Genomic DNA, 12075 nt, shown 5'->3' on the forward strand with positions numbered 1-12075 from the left:
TCTGCACATTATGTTGACCTAGGTGATTGTAAAAATCACCACCCTTTACCCCACCAGGCGCCTTCGCCGTGATTCGAACCTGGAACCCTCAGACTGAAAGTCCAACGCTTTAACCACTCAGCTATTGCGCCCGTCGTCGAAGGACTCGAATATCCTGTCATCAAGGCCTGCTTTGATTCTACGTACATTTCCGGAATCTCCCGTCGTGCTCAAGCACCACCACCAAACCCTGATAACCCTCTGTCACTATTCGCCTGCATCACAGTGCATCCAGTCTTCTGAAGTATGGAATGTCCGTTCGGGAGAACCATCAGTTGAGGGAAGGTGGCAGAATGGTTAAGACGCTCGTCTGCCAATGCAGAGTCCTTGAGGGTCCCGTTTCGAATCCCGCTCTCTCCCTTTTTCTCAAGTTTGACTGGAAAATCGAACTGAGCGTATAATCGCTCGGATGTGACGATAAACTGAGGTCCCGTGTGCATGCAGCACGCACTTGACGCACTGAAAAAGAACCCATGGCAACGAGAGTGTTGTCCTCTGGCAAAATTCTGTTGAAGAAATCCACTCGGATTGTAGTAGGCCTCCTTCGGTCATGGCTGACCATGGATAGAATATATTCGACCTAATGTCTAATTGGGCTGTCTGCTTGGACCAAGCAGCGTCGCCTGTGACTTTAGAGACCGATGCGAGAGAGACAGTCTCTGTCGCAGCGGTCACATGTGTAAGCTGTTGGCTGCCGTCCCTTTTCTGCGAGCTCGCTTTTCTGCTGCAGCAGCTGACAGTTTGTCCTCACCAATCCGTAGCTGATTCTTGAGAGTGCTTCTCTATCTGTTGCGGTCATCTGCAAGGCCCTCCCAGGACTCAGTGTTGGTCTCAAGTGCCTTCATGTCACGTTCGCAAACGTCATTGTATCTGTTGAAGAAATCCACTCGGATAGGCAGACACATATCTATGCATGCACTAAAGACCTTACTAAGCGCGTTGGGTCATGCTGCTGGTCAGGCATCTGCTCAGATGATGGTGTGTAGCGTATAAGTATTTGTCCGAATGCGGTGATGCTTCCTTTGAGAGACTGACACTGAAACGGAAACCGAGGCGACCGCACCAACACACGAGGGGCGGAATAACTGATTCTATACAGTGATTGGTCACCACCCCTCAAGTATCTGGACTGTGGTCGAGGCTTTGCGACAGGATGTGTCACTAGCTCGCTACCACTGCAACGTTCCACGTGCCAGTTGGATTGCTTGGTTCTAACTTTTTGACACGTGATTAAATGCTTACGTTGACCGAACTACGCCTTTATTCAGTTCCATACTATACATAGTAGCGGGTTACGACCATACTAGGCTCTTCCGTCCCAGCAATGCAACTGGCTCCAGGACCAGACTGGGGAACGACCTCGTAAACGATGCCGCCCAGCACAGAAGACCTTCGAAGAGCGTCTTGTGAACCTGTGTTCAGACCGTCAGTCATTATGTAACAGTGTTGGAGGAGTTCCTGCAGTTTCGGTTCGGTTTCAGTTTCTCAAGGAGGTGTCACTGCGTTCGGACAAATCCATATACGCTGCACCACATATGCTAGTTAGATGTCTTGACCAGCAGCATAACACAACGCACTTAGTCAGTCCTCGAGTGCATGCATTTGTGTTTGTGTACCTATCAGAGTGGATTTCTTCCACAGACTATTGTCAGATGACAGCCCTTTTGTTGCCAAGTGCGTGCTGCGCACGGGACCTCGGTTTAACTCACTCAGTACGGCCAGTCCTCTCTTCTCCTCTACACAGACCCCTCGGATGTCCAGTGGGTGTCTGAATGACCCAACCTTTAGCTTCCGTCGTCAGAATTGTGGTATTCTTTGTCAACATTCACGTCTTCAGTATAAGAGCCTTCCACTTGCAATATTTTGATGATGGTAATTGGGGTGAAACGCTGTTAACGTCGTCTCTTTCGCCGTTCGTATGGAGAGAGTTAACGTCTCATCCGAATGACTAGACGCTCAGTTTTATTTTCCCAGTCAAACCTGGGAGAAAGGGCGAGACCGGGATTCGAACCCAGACCTCACTTACACTGTATCTGCAGGTAAGCATCTTAACATCTTAACCATTCTGCCACCTTCCTGCTGCTGGCTATTGGTTTAAGTATTCGAATCAAACAAATTGATATGTTTATGTATTTCATATACTTTTCATCTGTGTTTTTTGTCCACTTAAAAAAAACAACATAATTTAATCACTTGTGTATTTCATTTCATATTCTATGTACGTGACTGGGGTTTTGTCCACTTTTCATGTAATGGATTGAGATTTTGTCCACTGGGGTTTTGTCCGTACACCCTCCGTTTCATCCCTACACCGTGTGGGGGTAGGGGTCTGGGGGCACTCCAGATTTGTACTAAACTCACGTTGCCTTAAGGCTACCCGCCAGAGAATGATGACCTGATGCTAGGCCATCTCGGTGGCGTTCGGTATGAGTATCTGTTCTGAGTGAAGATGCTCAGAACACGAAATACAGAACCTCTTACTGTAGACAATAACTGCTTTGGCGCAGAGACAAACTGGTTAAACCAGATAATCCGAGAACGAATACGCATAAAACAAAGAAAAATTCAGCATGGCCAGTACGATTAATTTATTGTTGAAAAAGAATCCAGACTTCCGGGTAACTTGCAGGTGCAGTTTGTTGGAATCAAGCTTCCTTGGATCTGAAAGCGCTAACACCTGTAAAAATCTCATCACTGTTTTCTCGCACCCCTTTCCGAATTCATTATAAGGCAACGTTGGATAATCGCGTTTGAGGAAAGCTGAATAGGAGAAAAGGGGGAACGTGCTGACAAAGCAACAAAAGAAGTTAAGTGCAATTGTGGTTCTGTGCGATCCATTCATCCAGTGGCCGACACTCCGAGACTCTGTAACTGTCAACAAAGGCAAACAAGACTTTTTACCTTTCGAAATTTTAGTCACCTGTATTTCCTTGAATAAGCAACTGATTCAAATTCGATTCTGTAAAGATCAATAAGACAACAGAAATAGTCAGCGTGCTAAATTTGGATTCAACTGACTGAAACATGAGCTGACAGGTACAGACAAGCATGAAATAACAGTAGCAACAATGAAAACTGAAAGCTCTCGACAAAAACTGCGCTATGCTGCGGTCAGCAAGATTTATATGTCATGGCTAGCTGTATACCAGTTGTGCTTGGTCTTCTAAGACACTGGGTCAGGTTTACTTCCAAGAAGTATATTACTCGTGGTAAGTTATAATATTTTCAAAACAAATAACAAAGAAGTGTATTACCATCCGCCATCACTACAGAATTGGAATAAGTCTGTTAAGAGATTTCAGTATTTTCATGTGCGACTGTGCAGCGGGTATTAACAATTATAGTATGTTTATATTGGTCAAATATGGCAGGGATCTCTCTGTGAACAAGACAGACGGTTTTCTAATGATAGCAATGATATGTTTTCCTCTGTTTTCACCTAAGTATGGCATCTTCTGTTCTATGGATACTATTTTCTTCTCTCTCTCTCTCTCTCTCTCTCTCTCTCTCTCGATTTGTCTGTCTTCCCCGTCCTCCTCTTTGTCTTCACTCTCTTCCCATCCTCTCTCTTTTTCTCGCCGTATGTGTGTGTGTGTGTGTGTGTGTGTGTGTGTGTGTGTGTGTGTGTGTGTGTGTGTGTGTGTGTGCATGTGTGTGTGTGTGTGCGTGCATGTGATAGAGAGAGAGAGAGTGTGTGTGTGTGTGTGTGTGCGTGCATGTGTGTGTGTGAGAGAGAGAGAGACAGAGAGAGAGAGAGAGAGAGAGAGTGTGTGTGTGTATGTGAGTGTGTGACAGACCATTCCTTTTAAAAGGTGTTGGCTGGCTGGCGGTGACGACCACTAAAGTGGGAATAATGTCGGTCAATCGGTGTTAAGACATGCAGTGTCAAAGCACTGGGATAAGTTTAGTAAGGGATAAATTTACAGTAAATCAAGAATCTGGTTTGGGGTTAGGGTATTCAGCTTGATTCGGAAGAGGAGGGCGGAGCACTAGAAGAAGAGGTAAAGGAGAGATAAAAAGTAAAAAGTCTAACTGACGATGTTGTGAACAGAAAACAAACCATTGGGAAGGAGGAGAAGAAGGAGAAGGAGGAGAAGGAGGAGGAGGAGAAGAAGAAGAAGAAGAAGGAGAAGGAGGAGGAGGAGAAGAAGAAGAAGAAGAAGGAGGAGGAGGAGGAGGAGGAGGAGGAGGAGGAGGAGAAGAAGAAGAAGAAGAAGAAGAAGAAGGAGAAGAAGAAGAAACATAAGGAGGAGGAAGAGAAGAAAAAGAAGGAGGAAGAGGCGGGGAAATGCGGTGAAGTAGAGGAAGTGGAGGTGGATTTCAGGGCCACACATTCGTAAACAGTGTTAACTGCATTCACACCGAAAGGCAAAGAAACAAACAGACGAGCAAAGCTCTAAAGAGCACGTGTCACGTAGCAGTAGGGAGCGTGCGGTAGGAAGAGGTAAACATAAAATGTGACAAGTCAAAATCCTCCTATCAACACCTTGACTGCTGAGCGTTGGTAAAACGAAAACAGTGTGGTTTGAACCTGGATCACAGCTACCGACTATTGTGTACATTTCAACGACGTGACTAATTTTGCCGAACGGGAGGGCATACTAAGATTAAGTAGATTTACTGACAGCACAACAGCGAGCCTCAAAAGGAGTTAAAAAAAAATAGTATTTGAGCTTAAGTTTTTTTTAGCGTGATAAATCGATTACAGCGTTCGAGGTGATAACGCCGTTTAAATCGTTTTTATTTTGCTGTATCTCGATTATCTAAGAAATTCTTGGAAGTCCGCAGCAAAGGAGACCTTGCCATCGCCTCAAGCACACCACAACATGTAGCCATTTTCTTCAGATCTGCGCGGAGATGCGTGTTCGACAGGATTACAGAAACCGGTCTATTCAATTTCTTTTTTTATGTTCATTCTAGTTAACTGAGTATCCACATTGAAATATTCACGTGCAGTAAACACGTTCAAGGTGAAGTTTGTGTCACTGCACGTGTTCTGTCGCGGATTTGCATTTCTTTTCTTTTAATTGCGAACAAGAAAAACTAGGTTATGCCGTCTTCACACCCATACATCCATTGTGATTTTCTGGATCCGGATCCTCAACGAAATAAGCCGTTCGTGATCCGGAAATACAGTGTGATCCGGAAGACTTACTACCTCTCATTGGTATGACTGTGAAGATTTTTTCCCACTCTGTTTAATCCAAATCTGGTATTGGCAGACAAAGTACTTCCAGAGAAAATGACAATATTAAAGTTAACCACGGACACAGACATATATACAGACACACACACACGAGAGAGAGAGAGAAAGAGACAGACAGACAGACAGACAGGGAGAAGTGAGTCAAAAAATGACAGGAGAGGGGGAGTTGTATGGTGAGTTGGTGTAATCATGACAGAAGAAGGGTGGCACCAAAGACAATGATATAAAATAGGTAGAAGTAAAATCAATTAAAAAAAAAAAAAAACAAAAAACCTCTGGATTTCGTAACATGGAAGTCGTTGACTGAACGATATAAAAAGTGAAAATAATAATGGTGCACTGATGTAGCGCTTTTCCAACCTTTCAAAGTGTTTTACAATAACACGTCATTCAAACATAAAGCACAAAAAAACACACAGACATGGCTTCTACGCATGAACAGACGATACACAGACCCAGCGAAACCTGTCATAAGTCGTTTGTTTTGACGTGAGATGTACATGTTCTATATTATTTAAAAAAACCAAACCAAAACAAAACAAAAAAACAAACAAAAAAACCCACCTGTCTCCAGTCTTTTCGGGCGCTCGTGTTTTATAGACAGGATCCCAGCCCTTTCTATGTGCAAATAAATCTGCCGTGGTGGGTAAGAGTACCGAGTCTGGAAAGACTATCGTGATAACTCCTCCAGCCCCCGCGGTACCCGATAAGTCTTCTCTGCCGTTTGAAATAGACGCCAGTAAACATGTGCGGGTGGCTCTTCTAATTGACTTGTGTAGTAAACAGTACGTGGAATTGTTGGTTTTGTATGGCTTCTATCCACGGGTCTAACTGGCGATCGTTTGTATTTGTATTTGTATTTCTTTTTATCACAACAGATTTCTCTGTGTGAAATTCGGGCTGCTCTCCTCAGGGAGAGCGCGTCGCTACACTACAGCGCCACCTTTTTTTTTGTATTTTTTCCTGCGTGCAGTTTTATTTGTTTTTCCTATCGAAGTGGACTTTTCTACAGATTTTTGCCAGGAACAACCCTTTTGTTGCCGTGGGTTCTTTTACGTCCGCTATGTGCATGCTGCAGACGCGTCCAGACCACCACTCAAGGTCTAGTGGAGGGGGAGAAAATATCGGCGGCTGAGCCGTGATTCGAACCAGCGCACTCAGACTCTCTCGCTTCCTAGGCGGACGCGTTACCTCTAGGCCATCTCTCTGCCTCTCTCTCAGTGATGCCCGTCTCTCTCTTTCGATCTCGCCTTAGTTTCCATGAATTTCCCAGTCAGCTTAACTTAGCGTTATTCATGGCTTCTATGCAAGAACAGACACTACACAATTTGTCAACCAATATGTTTAAAGCATTCAAACTGCAAAAAACGATTATGCTTTGAGACATGAAACTAACTTTGTTTCTTGATGACATGACCGCGTCTTGCTTGTTGTTTTTGTAGTATGCTCACGTGTTTTCACCTTTTCATGAAGAACAATGACCTAGACGTGAATAACCCGTATCCGTATATATATATATATATATATATATATATATATATATATATATATATCCAGTATAGTCCTCTTTGTTCTGCAGATATGGGGCACACAACGTTTCTCTGAAAATACTTGAAAATTACTTTTTTAAACAAGAACTTACGTCTTCATACTACTTTAAATGCACAACTGTTCAAGAATTACACTGAACATATATAAACGTATGTTTTATAGGCTATGAAAAACAACAACAAAAATAAAAAAGTATCTTTTAACTGGCGAGAACAAATACAAAACCATATTAAAAAAGGAAAACAAATCGGAAATAAATCAGTGAACGAAAGCATGTGTCTTGATTTACCAAGGAGTCAAATTACAAAACAGAAAATTTTGAAAACATATTCTGGCACTGTCTCAAGTGGGGTTGCCCTATGTATGATCAAGACATTGTCGAAGATGAAGGAAAGTCCAGACACCCCAATACACAGGAATTAAGATGATTTAGAGTAACAACAACAGTAACATTCTCAAGCAGTGATGTATGCGTTTGTGTGTGTGTGTGTGTGTGTGTGTGTGTGTGTGTGTGTGTGTGTGTTAAGACAGAAAGGACCAACTTTCTGCAGCTTATATGGCACTGATGCTGATTAAACATTCATTGTCTTTGTGTATGAATGTGTGGGTGACAGTAAGAAAGAGCGGCCCGGACAGGAGGTTCTCTGGGGAAAAGCAGACAGACCAAGGCAGAAAAGAATCAGGTAAAAGTATCATACTTTTCTTAAACAGATCGATAATGTATCGTACTTACGTAAAAATGCACACCTCTTACCCATCCAATCTCCCCCCACCCCAACCACCCCACTGACAGAGCCCAACTGTACACATGGATACAATATTTGATCATATCTTCTTGTTAATACTTAATCTTAATTACGAAATTTGAGTTAAAAAAAAAAGACACACATAAAAAACAACACAAAAACGACACTAGTATCATATATATTTGATTTGTATGATAATGAATATGCTTTTACTTGTAGCTGTTGTACACAGCAAGATTTGGCCAATTAGTAACAAAAAACATTCACTTTCACTTGTGACTTTAATTCCGCAGGATGCTTAACAAAACATATTAGTAGATGATAAAAAACAAACAAACAAAAAAACAAAACAAAACAAAAACCGACATCCACAGAACTGAACACTACAAAAAATATCTAGATAGGATAAAATACAAATAATGAACAGAAACCGAGCCGTGCCAATATCAATAAAGACAAGGTTGGATGTAAGTAAACATGAGCAGTATTGTATAGACAGGTATCTGGAAACTGAAATGAACATAAAATGCACTCTCGTCCCGGCCAAAAGGTGGCTAATTTTTCTTTCTTCTTTTCCGCCCCTTTTGTGGGCCTCTCAACATCATCACCCTCCTGCCGCTCACCCCACTCCTCCATGCCTCTCTCACAACCAAAACCAGGCCAGCTCTGTCGCAGCCGTGGAGCCACATCCCAAAAAGAATCCTTAATTTATAAGGTCGGCATAATGCCACCCATAAGAGGACACCCGACAGCTGCCGGTTGTCGTGTTTTGTAGTCAATGGATAATAAATGACATATTTTCAACACACATATAAACCTCAACACCAATAGTCCTAATCACAGTCAAAATAAAAACAAACAAGCAGATAAAAAGACAAACCTAGAGGCGATTATAATAAAGTTAACAGACGTAAACAACGGAAGCATCATGCTTTATGGCAGTGAGAGAAGAGATTAATTTTGAAGCGAAATTTCGAAAGAACCCACGAACTGTGTGCAACCGACGAACGGAGAGAGGAAATTCCTCTGTGAGAGGATGAGAACGCTGCAAGGCAAAATGTCTCAACACCATGTCGTTTTCACGCCTGCCATTGACAAGTTACACAGCATGGTGTCATACGATGCTTTGACAAACGAACCATTTCCATTGCCACCACCCACCTTCAAGTCAGTGCGCTTCCTCCGCTTACTGATCAGATAGCCCGCTCTTTTACACCGGAGGACAGTTCTCATGACATCTAGAGTGCGTTCTTGATAAATGTAAGCCCCTCTTATCGTCAACTGAACATTAAAAAAAGGTGTCTGAAAGAGAGGAAGGCTTTACAATACAGTTGACGCGTTCACAGTGAAGCTGGAAAACTGCACTACCCTCCTTTCCTTGGGCCATTACCTTTCAAAAATAGAGATTATCGGATCACATCAGAATGGTTGGCGCTGGTAAGTTTTCCCTTCGTCCTCGGCCAACGTTTATGTCGGTGAGAATATTCTTTATTTCTATTAAAACGTACTGGACCGGCAACCGAGGGCTCAAGCAATACTGTATAGGAATCGGGCGAGTTGGTTTGATTTCCACCTCGAGTAAATGAGCCAGAAGCACGAGCACAGACGAGTGAGAGAAGAATAAAATCCCGTCTTCAAACTCATTTGTCATCCCAGTGCTGAGCCTGCCAATGGCTTTCACTTTTTTTTTTTTAAAGACCAAGAATGCGGACTATCCAGTGGTGAGATCTGTGCTCAGCATTCCGTTTCATTCACACGAACGCTTTACAGTCTGCATTCAGCATTTATCTTCTTTTCATTTTTTTAATTTACACTTTGGCATTATTACTACTGCTGCAACAACACCTACATGACACAAGACTTTGTATGTCTTGCGTCCTCGTCATTTACATACATGCTTTTGATGACTGGTTCACAAGCACGATAGAAAATTTACACATGTAGGTTAAACATGTACAAAGGGACAGTTTCAGACAAAAACATGAAAGGGTTTTGCCGAAGAAACTTAAAAAAAGAAGACATAACTGTAGGAGCGAAAATAAACGTGTGAAAACGGCGTGTTCAGGGTTTGTGAAATAGAACCCTCCCTTTCTTTTCTTTTTTCCTACGCTTTCAACCAGCTAGAGCCCGACCCACTGAGAGAATCAAAGTGGCCAATGTGCTTGGTTACTGACCGATAACTAATTCCTGAATAGAACATACATCATCAATTCGGCATATATTTTTGCAGTTATTCAGTAACATATCCGCATTCCCTTCGAACATACATCATCAATCCGGAATAATTTTTGCAGTGATTCAGTAACATATCCGCATTCCCTTCTTTCCATGGACACACACGCACACGCACACACACACACACATGAGCACTGAAAAATCCACACACACACACACGCAGACACACACATGAGCACTGAAAAATCAAATACACAAACAAACGCATGTGCATTGCGGGGCCTTTCAAAAATGACAAGTATTTGGGGTATTTGTGGCAGTTAAGTCTCCTGCCCACATTCCTCTTACCGACCAGTGGGATGTATCAGGTCAGTGAGTAATCCTTCAGCAAGGACCACACAGTCATCGCTATTACTCACTGTGATCAGTCCCTTTAAGTACATGTTGTCTCTACTGGTCAAGTGCGCGAGTGTGTGTGTGTGTGTGTGTGTGTGTGTGTGTGGTCGTGCGCACGTTCAACAACGGTAACGAATATACGACAGACAAGAATGGTTCAGAAATGATTAAGATAAAGATAAATCTGCACTCTCCCACAAAAGAGTCGTGCATTAAAAAAAAAGGTAAAGAAAAGACAGATAACCCTCGTAATCCCCCCCTGTCGTTAAAGGTAATCACAGCCATGGAAGGCAAATCAACGAATACCGGAAGTCAGGGAAGTAGAGCAGATAGAATTATTTCCGTACCTGACTGACCCTGAACATTTCTACCCAGTCCACACACACACACACACAAAGCACACAATACGTCCCACTGCAGCAGTTTCAGGCTTAAAAATATCCAAACTTCGTTTCCGTTCAAGGTCCTTCATAATCTCGTCAACAGTATAATCACACGGTCATTAACACAGAACTACCACTGTAGCGTAACCCTCCGATTTACCCTTGGGGTACTTTTGGCGTCTTGCCAGGTTTTATCCATCCATGAGGGTAGTTCGGGCATGTTCCGCAAGTATCCTAGCCCTCTGCACCAAAATAACTCACAGTGGATTGATTAAATAGGTGTGGGCGTGGCGGGGTCATTCCTTTTATGGGCTTCATTTAAAACGGAAAGAAGTTACAGACGAAGAAAAAGAAAGAAATGGAGTATTTTCCTCAGCGGACTTGTGGTTTTATATACATAATGATGACATACATTTTTAACCACAAAACGGTACTGGAAAAGCGAAACATTTTTAACTCAAAATGCTTGCAAATTTTGGGTAACACGCTCTAGAACCTCATCTTTCGTGTGAAAGAGAGGACTGCAAAGTTGAAAAGAAATGGTTCTGCGTGGAACTTAATGGTTTTACACGGAAGTTAACACTGTGCATGAATTGGGTAATACCTTTTGATTATCTAAAGAAAGCGTAAATGATCTTTTTTATGACCATTACCCCCGCCCCCTCAACCTTAAAAAAAAATTTTTTGTGATAGAATAGAAAAAGAGTAGAACAGATTAGAACATACTACAGAACATGTAATGCAATGCAATACGACGCGGTACACAACAATACAACACACAGAGTTGAGCGGACTCGGACATGCAGGAGGAGAGGGGCAGTGACACCCGCGAAGAGGTGACACACTTGAAGCTGTCTTTCCTAAGCTCCCTGGCGTAGGCAGTCAGACCAACCAGGCGTGAGGTTTACAGGGATGTCAAGTGGAGGCCCCCACACACAATGTCAACGGTCCACCACCACCACCCGTGTTTGACTCACAGGAGGCGGGTACATTGCCACTCTTTCGGCCGATCTTAATCTCGGAATAATGGGTGGCCAAGCTTGGGAGCAATCAGCCAGCTCCTACCCCCCCCCCCCCCCCCCCGCCCCCCCCCCCCCACCCCCTTGCATCCCCATCCCTCACCCCCGAACTCAGCTGACAAACCGCAAAACTTGTGTTGCCGCATTCCCTCCTCAGACGGTAAGCGGAATGCGTCTGAAGAATTGTCAAAATGCAGCCGGAAAGAATGAGTTGGATACTATCAAGATATAAGATGTCCAGGTCATTATTCCAGTACATGGGGTTTGAGACTGTTGTGTCTGGTGGCTGCAGCACGGCGTAAAATCTTTTAAAAGCGTTTCCAGTCCACACAGATTGAAGCGTTGCTTCTAGGCTGCAGCACTGCGGAAAATCTGTTAGCAGTGAGTCCCATCACTGATGGATGGCTAGCGGTCCCCAACACACACACACACACACACACACACACACACACTCTCTCTCTCTCTCTCACACACACACACACACCAAAACAAACAAACAAAAGGAAAAGAGAAAAAAATGAAAAGAAAGAAAAACGGGAATGTATAAATGAAATAAAGGA

This window comes from Babylonia areolata, chromosome 7 (assembly GCF_041734735.1).
Source record: "Babylonia areolata isolate BAREFJ2019XMU chromosome 7, ASM4173473v1, whole genome shotgun sequence".
Lineage (NCBI taxonomy): Eukaryota > Metazoa > Mollusca > Gastropoda > Neogastropoda > Buccinidae > Babylonia > Babylonia areolata.